Below are 16,562 nucleotides of genomic sequence, written 5' to 3'. Positions count from 1 at the left end.
AACAGTGGCAACCTGAATTCAATCCGGATAAATGTGAGGTAATGCATTTGGGGAGGTCTAACAAGGCAAGGGAATATATATTAAATGGCACGACACTGAAAAATGTAGAGGAACAAAGGGACCTTGGAGTGCAGATCCACAGATCCCTAAACGTAGCAGGCCAGGTAGATAAGGTGGCTAAGACAGCATATGGAATACTTGCCGTTATTAGTCGAGGCATGGAATAGAAGAGCAAGAAGGTTATGCTTGAACGTTATAAAGGACTGGTTAGGACGTAGCTGGAGTACTGTGTGCAGTTCTGGTCACCACATTACAGGAAAGATGTGATTGCACTGGAAAGGAATCAGAGGAGATTTACAAGAATGTTGCCTGGACTGGAGAATTTTAACTATGAGGAAAAATTGCAGATGCTAGGTCTGTTTTCTTTGGAACAGAGAAGGCTGAGGGGAGACCTGGATAGAGTGGATAGGAAGAACCTGTTTCCCTTGGCAGAGGGGTCAACAACCAGGGCTGAGGGGAGACCTGGATAGAGTGGATAGGAAGAACCTGTTTCCCTTGGCAGAGGGGTCAACAACCAGGTGACATAGATTTAAAGTAATTGGGGGAGGTTTAGAGGAGATATAAGGGGAAATGTCTTCACCCAGGAGGTAATGCGGGTCTGGAACTCACTGCTCGAAAGGGTGGTAGAGGCAGAAAACCTCACCACATTTAAAAAATACTTGGATATGCACTTAAAGTGCCGTAACTTACAGGGCTACGGACCAAGAGCTGGAAAGTGGGATTAGTGTGGACACGATGGGCCAAAATGGCCTCCTTCTATGCTGTAAATTTCTATGATTTCTATTTCTAAGGGTATCTAACTCAATAATACAAGCAGTACAGATGAAAGTGTGTTATAACATTGGTTTAATGAGCTTTTATAATATTGTGCTGAATTGGCATAGATCTGTTTATACTATGATTGTGTTTGGCTTGTCATAGTTTCTCATTGAAATATTTTTAACACTGGAAGATTCATTAAGACAAGTGTACTCATTAACTTTAGGTCTAGAGACAGAATTCAAAGCAATAATTTGCTGGAGGCCACTCTCTCAAACTTCCCAGTGAAGTCTTATTTTTAACAATAGCATATATGCAACATAAATATATATGGGTTTTACATAAATAAACCACACAATGCAATGTATGAACATTTACAAAACGAACATTGCAATGTGGTTGCTTGCCACCCCCTCTTTATTACAAGCATGTTGCTTTTCTAAGTATGCCTCCATTCTTCTACCATGGCCGGACACTCACTCATTCCTTCCGCAAAAATGGCCATGTTCTTTCGACTGTTTTATTTATCAGACATAGCTAAATACAGAGCAGGCGGATGATTTTGTTGGAAGAAAGACAATGGCAGAACAGAGCCTTGATGTCATCAGTGGCAAAAAAATGAAACAAACAATGCTGTTAATAATCTTCTGTAGTGAGTGAACAGGTACGTGGAGAAAACAAACATGCCACCAAATGGCACTGAGAAGAAAGCTGAGTGCACAATCTTAACAAGGCCCAATTTCACAAGATTTCAAAATATTGCAAGATGTGTCCCAAACACTGTGATAGCAAATTGCTATTTTTTTTTAAAAACAGCTGCAATTGTGAATGGATACAGGGCCAATAGCAGGATTGGGCTTCCATCAGAGGCTGTGGCAGAGCCTCAGGATGGCTGCAGTTGGCCCCTTGAGCTTTATAATGAATAACCCTTAAACAGATTGGCTCACTCTTTTCATTTTCCCTTTCTTCCTGTCATAAAGTACTGGTCCCCAGTGTCACAGCTGCGATTACAATTTAACAGTGTGTAGAGTTATGTCCTCCCATTCTATGATGATGATCAGAATGCTGTGCTTCATTTTTGTGTTATAGAACTCTTTAATAAACTAAAATATTATCAGCAACTTTCTGTGTGATTTTATTCCCACTTCCCTCTGTCAGATGAGGTACTCCATTGTTGTGTGGGGGCAATGAGGCCACAACAGGATACCTCCCTTGTCCACAAAAAAAGAAAACCAAATAAAACTAAAAAATATATATTCCTTCGATTTATCTTTCAATACTTTTCAATTTAAATAAAAAAGTAATCTGGCTGTGCGAGTATAAATTTAATTGCTAGAAACAAAAATTAAAGGAAGCACCAAAAGCAATACGCAGCAAAACGGTTTTCAGTTTTTTCCTCTGCCTTAAACTGTCACTTCAAAATCATATTAAGCTTTGCTTGATTGTGGCTGATTTCCAAGCTTTGCATTTTAATTCACACAATAACAGCTTTGGTAGAAAATGACCCTGAACCACAATTTTTTTTTGCGTAGCCACATCTAACGTTATACATCATGGTACCGCTCAGATAACTAATTAGGATATAAAACATATGATTCACAGTTATTCAAGTTAGCCAAGATTTAAAAAAAAAAAAACAATTTTGAGGTCGGGGTCTCAAAATTCACTGTCCCCAAAGGGACGGCTACCACGGAGTTTGGGCGGTTAGCCACCGCGGTTGGGTACTTTTCCCTCCTCGAGCATATTCAGCTCGGGGAGGATTTCAGCGGTGTTCACTTCCGCCTGAAATGTCGCGGTGAAGCTGCTGTAAAGGAAGATATCCAGCAGTGAGCTGTGCAGCGTGCAGGCCACTGGAAAGGGACTACCACAGCAAAATTAACCGAGGAAAAGGTAGGACGTTTCCTAGCAGTGTTTCAGTGCGGTGCTCAAACGTGACACCGCTGGGGCCCTTTGGTACGTAACACGTTTTATTACATTATTATCTTTATTTCATTTTCCAGCATCCGCAGTATTTATCTTTTCATCTAATTTTATTAATTGTTTTGGCTCCATTAAACCTGCTGAGTGCTGCTCAGAGGTTTGCACATACTCCTGTACCCCAGATAAATTTATTGTGAAGGCTATAGAGCGTGCGGAATTCTTGAAATGCATTCAAGAGAACTTTTTTAGTCAGTATGTAGCAAGCCCAACACGAGAGGGGGACGTTCTTGGATTTACTTTTGGGGAATGAAGCTGGGCAAGTTGAAAAGGTATTAGTGGGGGAGCAATTGGGTGCCAGTGACCATAATTCAGTCAGATTCAAGTTGGTTATGGATAAGGACCAGAATAGGCCTGGAATAAAAGTTCCGAATTGCGGAAAAGATAATTTTGCTAAGTTAAGAAGTGATTTGGCTATAGTGGACTGGGAAACAGCTACTTGTGGGTAAATCAGTGTCGGAACAGTGGGAGGCATTCAAGGAGGAGATCTGGAAGGCTCAGACTAAAAATGTGCCCTGAAAGAAAAAGGCTGGGAAAATAAATTCTAGAGCAGGTCGAGGGACTTATAGGGGAGGATTTAAAAAAAAAGGGACGCTTATGTCATATACAAACAGCTAAATATTTTAGAATCTTTAGAGGAATATAGAAAGTTAAGAGGCAAAATTAAAAAGGATATTAGGAATGCTAAGAGAGAGTACGAGAAATTCTTGGCCAGTAAAATTAAGAAAAACCCTAAGATGTTCTATAAATATATTAAAAGTAAGAGGGTAACTAAAGAAAGGGTAGGGCCTATTAGAGACCATGAGGGTAATCTTTCTGTGGAGGCGGAAGATGTTGGTAGGTTTTTTAATGAATACTTTGCATCTGTTTTCACAAAGGAAAGGGGTAATGCAGATACTGCTATCGAGGAGGAGTGTAATATTCTGGATGAAATAAATATAGTGTGAGAGGAAGTATTAAGGGGTTTAGCAGCTTTGAAAGTAGATAAGTCCCCAGGCCTGAATGAAATGCATCCCAGGCTGTTGAGCGAAGTAAAAGAGGAAATAGCAGAGGCCTTGACCATCATTTTCCAGTCCTCTTTGGATCTGGGCATAGTGCCGGAGGATTGGAGGACTCCCTTGTTTAAGAAGGGAGAAAGGGATAGGCCGAGTAATTACAGGCCTGTCAGCCTAACCTCAGTGGTGGGAAAATTATTGGGAAAAAAATCCTGAAAGACAGGATAAATCTGCATTTGGAAAGGCAAAGATTAATTAGGGACAATCAGCACGGATTTGTTAAGGGAAGATCGTGTTTGACTAACGTGATTGAATTTTTTGAGGAGGTAACCAAGAGGGTCGATGAGGGTAGTGCGTAGGATGTAGTATATATGGACTTTAGCAAGGCTTTTGATAAGGTCACACATGGTAGACTGGCCATGAAGATTAAAGCCCATGGGATCCAGGGCAAAGTGGCAAGTTGGATCCAAAATTGGCTTGGAGGTAGGAAGCAAAGGGTAATGATTGATGTATGTTTTTGTGACTGGAAAGATGTTTCCAATGGGGTTCCGCAGAGCTCAGCACTGGGTCCCTTGCTTTTTGTGGTATATATCAACAATTTAGATTTGAATATAGGGAGTATGATTAAGAAGTTTGCAGACGACACTAAAATTGGCTGTGTGGTTGATAATGAAGAGGAAAGTCATGAGCTGCAGGAGGATATCAATCTATTGGTCAGGTGGGCAGAGCAGTGGCAAATGGAATTTAATTCAGAGAAGTGTGAGGTGATGCACTTTGGGAGGGCTAATAAGGAAAGGGTATACACATTAAGTGATAGGCCACTTAATAGTGTAGATGTACAAAGGGACCCTGGAGTGTTTGTCCACAGATCCCTGAAAGTAGCAGGCCAAGTGGATAAGTTGGTTAAGAAGGCATACGGAATGCTTGCCTTTATTGGCCGAGGCATAGAATATAAGAGCAGAGAGGTTATGCTTAAATTGTATAATACTTTGGTTAGGCCACAGCTGGAGTACTGCATGCAGTTCTGGTCGCCGTATTATAGGAAGGATGTGATTGCACTAGAGAGGGTGCAGAGGAGATGTACTAGGATGCTTCCTGGAATGGAGAATCTTAGTTATGAGGACAGATTGGATAGGCTGGGTTTGTTCTCATTGGAACAGAGGAGGTTGAGAGGAGACCTCATTGAGGTGTACAAAATATTGAAGGGCCTGGACATAGTGGATAGTAAGGGTCTATTTCCATTGGTGGAGGGGTCCATTATGAGGGGGCATAGTTTTAAGGTGGTTGGTGGAAGGTTTAGAGGGGATTTGAGGGGGGGGCTTCTTTACACAGAGGGTTGTGGGGATCTAGAACTCGCTGCCTGGAAGAGTGGTGGATGCCTCACCACTTTTAAGAGATGGTTGAATGGGCATTTCGGGCCCAAATTTCCCCAAGAGTTGGTCCGTTTTTTTTTTGGAGTAAGTAGCTTTTTTGGGAGTAACTTAAAAATCGCAAATTTCCCCATTTAACTTGCTCCAATGTAAGTCAGTTAGTTAAGTTTTTTTTTAGTTTAGTTTGTTCTCTCCAAAAGGGGGCGTGACAAGCCACTTACACCTCTTCTGGCCATAGAAGCAAATTTGGCCAGCTGAAAGTTACTCCAAACTAACAGTGTATGTGGCCACTTTTGTAGGCACAGAAAAACCTTACCGACATTTAAGAGATCAGTGCAGCTAGCCAGAGATAGGAGGGAGTGCGGGGGGGGGGAAGGTGAGTTAGAGGATTCCAAAGCTCTAAAGACCTTCACAACATCAGCACAACATTACAACATCTTGCACAACAGCGGCACAACATCACCACAAATAAATGAAAGATAAATCAGCTGCAGAAAATAGAGCAGTCCTACCATGCTGACTGCAGAATGCACCGACGAGCCCTCCCGCCAGGGCTAGGGGCGACAGGCACGCATGACTGTCGAGGTGAGGGATTTTTACTTTTTACAGTTGACCCTAAATGTTGCGTGATCCTAATGGAGGATGATTCAGTTTTGATGCAAAATATATTTTATTGTAAATTTTACAGTGCACTTCAATGATACCAACAACAACAACAGCCACAACAGGAAAGAAAGTCTGCACCCATCCCTCACCCACATCTCGGGGAAAGTGCACTTCCTTATAGAGTCGGTGATGGTGTTGGCGGCCTGGCTTCGGTCTGACAGGTGGCTGGTACGTGGAGTGAAGTGGGAGTGGCATTTGAGTCTCCGGCCTTTGTGCCCTTATTGCAGAAGCCAGCTCCCTCATGGCATCTGCCATCATCTACACACCCTCTGAAACACCCGGCCTGACTTCCCGTCTTAATGTAGAGATTTCACCCGACAGTGTCGCGACCTCATCATGCACCCCACTGACAGACGCCACGAGTGATCTTGTGAGGGCATTGGTCTCCTTACCCAATGAAAAAACCTGATTAACTTCTGCTGAGGGCTGCCTCTCAGGAGAGACTGGTTGGCTTCTCCTTCCCCTCGCCGTGGGTCTGCCAAGTGGCACCCCTCCAATGCAAGACGCAGGCTGGGACATTGGGGGACTGGGTGTCCCAAGATGCATTTCCCGACCGCCACTCGGACCCGCGACTTCGGAAGGTGTGAACCCATGGAAGGTTGCCGAGGAGCTAATGCAGTGTGATGCCCTATGATATGTACTGATCGATATCGCGGTCAGCATTCTCCTGAGCACACATTTCCATGGACCCCTTCTCCCCCCACCCGCCTTGGTCTGGAGCGCACGCATCTGGATCCTCAGGATCTTGAGGAGTGTCGTCGTCTTCTGCAAAAGACAACACAACACAAATGATTAGCAGCACAGGAGGGGCAGGATGGGTGGCATGAGTAGTCTCACACATAGCAGGCCAGTCAGCAGATTGATTTGAAGGGCCACTATGCATTTTAATGACTCATCTTCACCTTCGCGTGTGGGTCCAGCTTGTGCAGAGCTTATTCTTTTTCTGCTGGTGCAAGTCAGCAAAGCAGCAACCCTCTGTTCCAGGGGTGTCAGTTGGTGCAGATTTGGTGGACCTTCTCCTGTTCTAGTTCTCTCCCTCTTGTGAGCCAATTTCTTCTGCAAAGATGAAAATCTTAATTGTCAGACGTGCGCTTCTGATGGGTGGGACACATGCAGATGCTCACATTTTCCATTGCAATTCAATTTAAAGATGAAGATATTACTTACACTCACTACTTGACCAACATCCTGCCATTTCTTCTTGCACTGGCTTCCAGATCTTGCGGTGTTGACCCCAGCGGAGAACTTTTCGGCAACGAGGTTCCATCCTTTTCTCATTTCCTTGGGGGAGACCTTTGACGGACCACTGTTGCTGATATCCAGCTCCAGCCATTTCTCAATAACAGTCACTACTTTCTCCACCTCCTCATGGAGGAAATTCTTGGTTCGTCTTTCACGCTCTTGCGTCATTCGTCTATTGGACTCAAACGCAGGTTATGTTCAAAGATCACATTTACACCTCTCTTACAACTATCCAGCACTCCTTTCCAGCACTCCTTTCCACTCCCTCAGCCACACAAAAATCAACATTCAAACCTCACCTTTATATTGCTCCATAACCACTTATTCTGAGGACGCTCTCCCTTTAATTGGCCGATTGGCAAGCTTCCTGTTACACTGCGCATGCCCGCAAACTGAACCGCCCATTGCGCATGCGCGCATGCTCAAATGATCATGCGTGCCCCTGCCGGCGCTACTCAACATGCTGGGCCCAAGCCCCATCTCCCCCCCGCTGGCTGTGGTGAGCAAGCGCGGCCGAAGCTCCGCCCCCCCCCCACAGGCTCTGCTGCACGACGCCGATGAATCCAGATGACGATGGAGCGGCCAAATTCAGAGGTAGATTTTTGCCGCTTTTTTTCCTCCAGGACGTCGGCACACCACATCGAAATACACCGCTCTAAGCGGCTGGGGAAATTTGGGGCCTTAAAGTGCAGTAACCTGCAGGGTTACGGACCTAGAGCTGGTAATTGAGATTAGACTGGATGACCTTTTGGACGGCGCAGATATAATAGTAATTACTGAAGGGAACAGAATATGGCCAGGGTGATCTCCTGGATTAGTTTCGATCGCCTGGATGAGTCAGAGAGGAATTTACCCAGATTTTTTTCTCCCTAAATTGGCCTGGGCTTTTATCTGGTTTTTGCCTCTCCAGGAGATCACATGGCTCCGGTTGAGGTGGAGTGTAGAATGTTTCAGTATCAGGGGTATCGCAGTTGTGTGAGGCGGACTGGTTGGGCTGGGTGCTCTTTGCCTTTCCGTCATTGATCATAGGTTTATAGATGGCCTCCTTCTGCCCTGTAGATTTCTATGTTTTGTACAACTTTCGGGTCTGACTCTTTACTGGAGTCCTGTGGGCTGCAGAGACCTGCTTGGCAGGGTTCACCCTGAGGATGGAAGGAGTGTTGGGAGGGCATCACTTGGTACACCTGGTCAGAAGCAGGGTGGCACGGAGGAGAAGGTGTCACCGTCAGCACCATGCAGACAGGCAGCAGGCAAGGGAGGCAGCAGCCATGATGCGTTCATTCTGCACCAGGCCAGTGTGCCCGCCGTCTTCACCAGCCTGAATCAGGATTGTGGTTGGCTGCTTGGGGACAAGGGCTATCCCCTGTCCACTTGGCTGCTCACTCCTCTGCCGAACCCCAGGACAGCGCCAGAGCATACATATAATGACGTTCATTGTGCCACCAGGTGTATCATCGAGCAGTGCATAGACATCCTTAAGCAGAGATTCTGGTGCCTGGACCGTTCTGGTGGCACCTTGCAGTACTCTCCTCAATGGGTCTCCATAATCGTTGTAGCAATAAGAACTCATGCTAAGAGTGGAAGCAAGTCTTCCTCGATTCCGAGGGACTGCCTATGATGATGATGAGGTCTGCTGCATGCTGCACAACCTGGCCATCATGCAGGGACAGCTGCTGGAGGTCGAGCCAGCAGTACCACCTGAGGAGGAGGAGGAGGAGGAGGTGCAGAGGAGGAGATGCAGGAGGAGGCACAGGAGGAAGAGGATCCCCGTCGCCCCAGAACTAGGAGGCGTCGACCCATCGCTGCCCTGGAAGGGTCAGGTGCAGACTGGCCAGCACCCTCTTGGGAGGGTGCGTCCTCACATATATGGAGGTGTCTGACACCTCCCTGCAATCTCCCTCCATGCATTATGTACTGCCTGTCTGCCAGGTCACCCCACTTCAGGAAACAGTATTTTTCTTCTGTCCTCCACACTGTCCATCAGTGTCTCCAGCTCCATATCAGTGAACCTGTTGGCTCTCCTTGCACCTCTAACACCAGCCATCCTTCCAACCTCCTTCCCCCCTCAGGGCCTTGCTGCAAACCCTTGCCTAAGCAGCTGGCTCATTAGAAACCCTACCTGCATGCTGAATTTCTCAGTGGTGATAACGCTCAAATTAAGATAGCCACACTGCTGAAAAATCCACTTTGGAAGGGTTCATTTGAACTGGAACCCATTTGTTCACTTTTGGAGCTTGAATATGGGGTGACCCAGCCACGAAAATATTTTGGCGCCAATGTCCACAAAAAGGTGGGGGGAGCACCAGCTTTCCAGTGGTACTGAATTTCGGACCCAGAATGTTTACATCAGTATAACACACTGAAATGCTGAAATTTAGAGAGCTCTTGCATTCTGAAATTACTAATCTTAATACATCAAAGCAGAGGATTCAACAGAAGGCAGACTCCATTGGGAGCTATCAAAATGGGTGGGGGGAAATTGCAGCAGTAGGTTAAGCACTCAAAAGCCTTGGGCACAATGGGAAAGAAGATAAAACAAAGGGAGTGAAAGGATTCAAATGGAACCACAAAGTTAAAGGAATCTTTTTTTTTAAAAGGCAACATAGGCTGAAACAAATTAGTTAAAAAGAGAACACCAAAAGCGAATTCAAAGGCAAAGGGACTTGTTAAGAGTCAAAAAGGAACGCCTGAGGGAAGTAATTGTTAAAAAGGGGCATCAGAGAAAAGTGAAATCAAAAGGGAACACCAGAGATAAAAAAGTAAAATTAAAAGGAGGCAACTGGAAAAATATAATGAAGAAAGGAAACAGGCAAGGGAGTATAACTATGATGTACTGCATGAGGTGTGTTTTATGTGGGATGCTCACAAATGATACAATAGAAGGGTAAAGTATTGCAAAAATTCTGTAAATCAGTAAGCTTTAAAGAAAGACCTGTGGCCTTTGAGAGCAAGGTACAAGAACTTTAAAAGGCAGACAGAAGAAAGAGGATTTTGAGATTGAATGGATAGTATTAAATTCAATAAGTGAGTCATCTTAAGGAAGTGAGTTGAAGACCAATAGAAATCAGGAATAATGTTGTCATGACTGAGGGACAAGTGCTGACGGAAGGCAAAGGTGGCGGGGGGGCGGGGGGGGGGGGGGAGAACAGCGGGGGGAATGGAAATATTACAATGGTTTAAGTTGTTAAAAGAAGCAAGAAAGGTAGGAAACCATGTGAAGCTACTCAATAGATTATATTAGCAAACAAATACCAGGCACTGTCTAATATTGCAGTCGGTGATAAGGTCCCTAGGAAAAGGCAGCGGGAATAAAATGACCCCGAAAGCTCCTGATAATATTTTAGAAGGAATACTGAAGGGCAAAGGTAAGGACCCAATGGCTGTAGTCCACATTTGGGTAAATGACATCGGGAGAAATAATATAGCAGCCTTAAAAGCCACATATATTAGGATTGATGGAGAATGTTCTTTGGTATACTTTGGTATACTTCTAAAATCTCGAAACGAAGGGAATTTAAAAAAGATTGATGAGGTAAATGAGACAGCAGAATGTGAGAAACAATCCTACCTTCATCAATAAATAGGAATTCTTCCAGAATAAAAAGGACTGGCGTACAGGAGATGGGCTACAGTTAAACTAAGTAGGGACAAAGAGATTTGTGAGAAACATTAAGACAGCAATGGAAAATCATTTACACTAGATATATGGGATGTAGGCAAATCAAATGGATTTGAGGGTAGAAGGCAGTCAACTGGCAGGTGTGGATACAGAAACCCAGAGAAGACGCACATGAACTGGAGACCTGGAACAGACACACAGCGAGAGGAGGCAAATCTATATGTCTGAACTGAAGGCAAATATGACAGTAGAGAGCTACGTTGTATAGGAATATCAGAAATATGGCTAAATCCAGAGAATGGAAATGAATATAATTTTCAGGGTTATAGGGTGTTTACAAAAGAGAATGGACAAATAAAGAGGTGGTGTAGCGCTATATGTCAGGGATACCTGGGACGTAAAAGAAGTTAATCCTATGGGACGTAGGAAACTACAAAATGAGCTAACATGAGGAATGGATTATACCAGCTCAGCATTAGAAGGAGGATACTTTGCTCTATGAGGGGATATGAAGAGCATGTGCGAACAGGAAGGTTATGTTATTGGGAGACTTCAATCAACCTAATATAAACTGGAAAAACCTATGTTGTTTGTTTAGAGTCAGAGTTGGTAAATATAGTGCATAACTGCTTCTTGACTCCGCCAAGTAAGCTGTGAGATGCATGGCTCATCTTGATCTGGTATTCATAAAGCACCCAGAAAAGGTCTACTAATTGGAAGCTATGGCATTCCGAGGACAGCAACCACAGAATGATAAAGTTTAACACGATCTGGGCATTAGAAATAACTAAGACCAGGAGCTGGGTATATAATCTAAAAGGGCCTAAATTCAAGGAATGGAGGGATCAATTAAAGCAAATAGAAGATATTTAGGCCTGGAAATTCATCTCGGGCAGTGGCGCAAAATGGGCAGTATCGGATCGACCACCCATTACACGCAGTGCCTGATATTCAGTTCCATTGACTGCTATGGACCTGAATATCAGACACTGCATCTAATGACGGCCGATCCAATATCACCTGTTTTGTGACGTTACCCGAGATGAATTTTTAGACCAAAATTTCTTAATTTACACATTGTTCTTTTCGGGTAACTAAATGGATACATGGAATTAATAAAGTCTGTTTTTGATTTTAAATGTAAACTTATAATGCTGCACTGTTACCCATGATTTCTCCAGTATAAATTGGAGCCATAGATGCCTATCTCTAATAAAATTGCATCTCTAGTGTCATCTTAATTTTTGTACTGTTATGATTCGCTGCACTGTGTGGGTGTGCGGGTTTATGTGTGTGTGTGAGAGAAAGACTAGGAAATGAGAGTAGGTGGAAATGTGTGTATGTGTGTGTGAGAGAAAGACTGGGAAATGAGAGTGGGTGGAAATGTGAAGAGGAACACTGCTGTCTGGACCAATTAGGGAGTGCTGTTCTTGTCTAGTTCGAATGCACATTATGAACTTTAGCAACACACCGTTGAATTATTCTGCTTGAAATTACAATAGCATACATAGTATGCTCTTGAATAGACATAGCCTGTAATAATTCCTTTCCATTTAGCTGTTCGTTACACTTACACTTACACTTGCCCACAGACTATTGTCAACTATTATTTACAGATCTCTTTCTAAGTCTCTCAAATTAGTTCAATTCTATTTCTGATGTATTATATCTGTTTATCTGTAAGGCATGCACTCCCATGTTCCGCCACAAGGGAGCGCATCCCCTGAAGTCCCAAGGGATCCCAGCATCCCTTGGGAGCACTGTATATAAGCCGGCCCCGAAGGCCTGTTCCTCACTCTGGAGTGTCTTAATAAAGACTGAGGTCACTATTACTTTAACCTCCCTGTGTGCAGTCTCATCTGTGTTAGGAACACAACAACTGGCAATGAGTACACGAATCCAACGCAAAGATGCAGCAAACTGTGGGCATCCTGGAGAAGTTCTCAGAGGGTGAGGATTGGGAAGCCTATGTCAAACGGCTAGACCAGTACTTTGTAGCTGGACGGAGAAGGAAGCGCTGTAAAAAGGAGAGCGGTCCTCCTCACGGTCTGCGGGGCACCGACCTACAGAAGAATCTTCTGGCTCCTGTGAGACCCACAGATAAGTCGTATGAGAAGCTGTGTACACTGGTTCGGGAGCATCTTAACGCGAGGGAGAGCGTGCTAATGGCGAGGTATCGGTTCAATACGTACCAGCGATCTGAAGGTCAGGAAGTGGCGAGCTACGTCGCCGAGCTAAGGCGACTTGAAGGACAATGTGAGTTTGATGGCTACCTGGAGCAAATGCTCAGAGACTTTTTTGTACTGGGCATTGGCCACGAGACCATCCTACGAAAACTTTTGACTGTAGAGACGCCGACCCTCAGTAAGGCCATTGCGATAGCACAGGCGTTTATGTCCACCAGTGATAACACCAAACAAATCTCTCAGCACACAAGTGCTAGCAATGTTCATAAATTAACTGAAACTGTGCGAGCAGAAATGTACAGGGCAGAACCCACGAGTCTGCAACTGCCAGCAGGCCTCAGGTGACCCAGATGACTCAGAGTCCGCAACAAAGGATGAATGCAAGGCAATTCACACCTTGTTGGTGTTGTGGAGGCTTCCATTCAGCCTATTCATGCCGCTTCAAAGGGTATGTTTGCAAGAGTTGTGGAACAATGGGGCACCTCCAACGAGCTTGCAGACGAGCTGCAAGCTCTGCAAAACCTGCTAACCACCACACGGCAGAGGAAGATCGGTCCATGGTGGATCAAAGCAATTTCGAGCCTCAGAGAGGATGCAGATGCTGAGGTACACGGGGTGCACACATTTTTGATGAAATGTCCACCTATAATGCTAAATGTAAAATTGAATAACTTACCTGTAGCCATGGAACTGGATACTGGCACTAGCCAATCCATCATGAGTAAAAAGATGTTTGAGAGACTATGGTGCAACAAGGCACTCAGACCAGCCCTGAGCCCCATCCACACGAAACTGAGAACGTACACCAAAGAGCTTATCACTGTCCTGGGCAGCGCCATGGTCAAGGTCACCTACGAGGGCATGGTGCACGAACTGCCACTCTGGATTGTCCCAAGCGATGGCCCCACACTGCTTGGAAGGAGCTGGCTGGGCAAAATTTGCTGGAACTGGGATGACATCCGAGTGCCATCACATGTCGATGAGGCCTCATGTACCCAGGTTCTGAACAAATGTCCTTCCCTTTTTGAGCCAGGCATTGGAAACTTTTCCGGGGCGAAGGTGCGGATCCACTTGGTCCCAGAGGCACGACCCATTCATCACAAGGCGCGAGGTGCACCTCACATCATGAGGGAGATAGTAGAAATCGAGCTGGACATGCTGCAACGCAAGAGCATCATCTCGCCAGTGGAATTCAGTGAGTGGGCCAGCCCGATTGTTCCAGTACTCAAAAGTGATGGCACGGTCAGGATTTGCGGCGATTATAAAGTAACTACTAATCGTTTCTCGCTACAGGACCAATACCCGCTACCCAAGGCAGACGACATATTTGCAACGCTGGCAGGAGGCAAGACGTTCACCAAGCTCGACCTGACTTCGGCCTACATGCCGCAGGAGCTGGAGGAGTCTTCGAAGGGCCTCACCTGCATCAACACGCACAAGGGACTGTTCATCTGCAACAGATGCCCATTTGGAATTCGGTCGGCTGCAGCGATCTTCCAGAGAAACATGGAGAGCCTACTCAAGTCGGTACCACGCACGGTGGTTTTTCAGGATGACATATTGGTCACGGGTCGGGACACCTTCGAGCGCCTACAAAACCTGGAGGAGGTCCTCCAGCGACTGGATCGCATAGGGCTGCGGCTGAAGAGGTCGAAATGCGTCTTCATGGCAACAGAAGTGGAGTTTTTGGGGAGAAAGATTGCGGCGGACGGCATTCGGCCCACAGACTCCAAGACAGAGGCTATCAGGAACACGCCCAGGCCACAGAACGTCACGGAGCTGCAGTCGTTCCTGGGACTCCTCAACTATTTTGGTAACTTACTACCGGGGTTAAGCACCCTTTTAGAGCCCCTACATGTGTTATTGCATAAAGGTGAGAACTGGATATGGGAAAAAAAACCAAGTAATTGCTTTTGAGAAAGCCAGAAACAGTTTATGCTCCAACAAGCTGCTTGTATTGTATAACCCATGTAAAAGACTCGTGGAAGCATGTGATGCATCATCGTACGGAGTTGGGTGTGTATTACAACGAGCTAACGTTGCGGGGAAGTTGCAACCTGTCACCTATGCCTCCAGGAGCTTGTCTAAGGCCGAGAGGGCCTACAGCATGATTGAGAAAGAGGCATTAGCATGTGTGTTCGGGGTAAAGAAAATGTATCAGTACCTGTTTGGCCTCAAATTTGAGCTGGAAACCGATCACAAGCCCCTCACATCCCTGTTCGCTGAAAACAAGGGGATAAATACTAATGCCTCAGTCCTCATACAAAGGTGGGCACTCGCGCTATCAGCGTATAACTATACCATCTACCACAGGCCAAGCACCAAGAACTGTGCAGATGCTCTCAGTCGGCTACCATTGCCCACCACGGGGGTGGAAATGGCGCAGCCTGCAAACTTCTTAATGGTGGCGCAGCCCGCAGACTTGTTGATGGTCATGGAAGCGTTTGAAAATGATAAACCACCTGTCACTGCCCGCCAGATTAGGACTTGGTCCAGCCAAGATCCTCTGCTGTCCCGAGTAAAAAACTGTGTACTGCATGGGAGCTGGGCCAGCATCCCTGTTGAAATGCAAAAGCCAATCAAGCCGTTCCAGCGGCGAAAGGATGAGCTGTCCATTCAGGCAAACTGCCTGTTGTGGGGTAATTGCGTAGTGCTACCAAAAAAGGGCAGGGAGACGTTCATCTCGGATCTCCACAGCACACACCCGGATATAGTAATGATGAAAGCGATAGCCAGATCCCACGTGTGGTGGCGCGGTATCAACTCTGACTTAGAGTCCTGTGTACGGCAATGCAGCGTGTGTGCTCAGTTGAGCAACGTGCCCAGAGAGGCACCACTAAGTTTGTGGTCCTGGCCCTCCAGACCATAGTCGAGGATCCATGTCGACTGTGCGTGCCCGTTTCTCGATAAAATGTTCCTGGTGGTGGTGGATGCTTTTTCAAAATGGATTGAATGTGAAATAATGTCGGGAAGCACTGCCACCGCCACCATTGAAAGCCTGAGGGCCATGTTGCTACCCATGGCCTGCCTGACATACTGGTTAGTGACAACGGGCCATGTTTCACCAGTGCCGAATTTAAAGAATTCATGACCCGCAATAGGATCAAAACATGTCACCCCAGCCCCGTTTAAACCAGCCTCCAATGGGCAGGCAGAGCGGACAGTACAAACAATCAAACAGAGCCTCAAACGAGTCACAGAAGGCTCACTCCAAATCCGCCTGTCCCGAGTACTGCTCAGCTACCGCACGAGACCCCACTCGCTCACAGGGTGCCCCCGGCTGAGCTACTCATGAAAAGGACACTTAAAACCATAGTCTCGCTGGTTCACCCCAACCTGCATGATCAGGTAGAGAGCAGGTGGCAGCAACAAAATGTAAACGATGATCGCGCCACTGTGTCACGGAAAATTGAACTGAATGACCCTTTATATGTGCTAAACTATGGACATGGTCCCAAGTGGATCGCGGGCATGGTGATAGCTAAAGAAGGGAGTAGGGTGTTTGTCGTCAAACTAGACAATGGACAAATTTGCAGAAAGCACCTGGATCAAACGAGGCTGCAGTTCACAGACTGCCCTGAACAATCCACAGCAGACACCACCCTTTTTGAGCCCACAACACACACCCAAAGGATCAACAACACCACGCTGGACCAGGAAATCGAACCCATCACGCCCAACAGCCCAG

The 16,562-nt window shown here is 45.9% G+C and overlaps 1 protein-coding gene across 1 annotated transcript in view; it reads left to right on the top strand.

Annotated features, from left to right (window-relative positions):
• The window catches only part of cstpp1 (centriolar satellite-associated tubulin polyglutamylase complex regulator 1), a 431,022-nt gene that overhangs the window by 343,241 nt on the left and 71,219 nt on the right, over window positions 1–16,562 (top strand). The gene's annotated exons all lie outside the window — the stretch shown is intronic.

Source organism: Pristiophorus japonicus, chromosome 14 (genome assembly GCF_044704955.1).
Source record: "Pristiophorus japonicus isolate sPriJap1 chromosome 14, sPriJap1.hap1, whole genome shotgun sequence".
Lineage (NCBI taxonomy): Eukaryota > Metazoa > Chordata > Chondrichthyes > Pristiophoridae > Pristiophorus > Pristiophorus japonicus.
The sequence above is the reverse complement of the archived record's forward strand: the minus strand, read 5'-3'. Positions and strand labels throughout refer to the sequence as shown.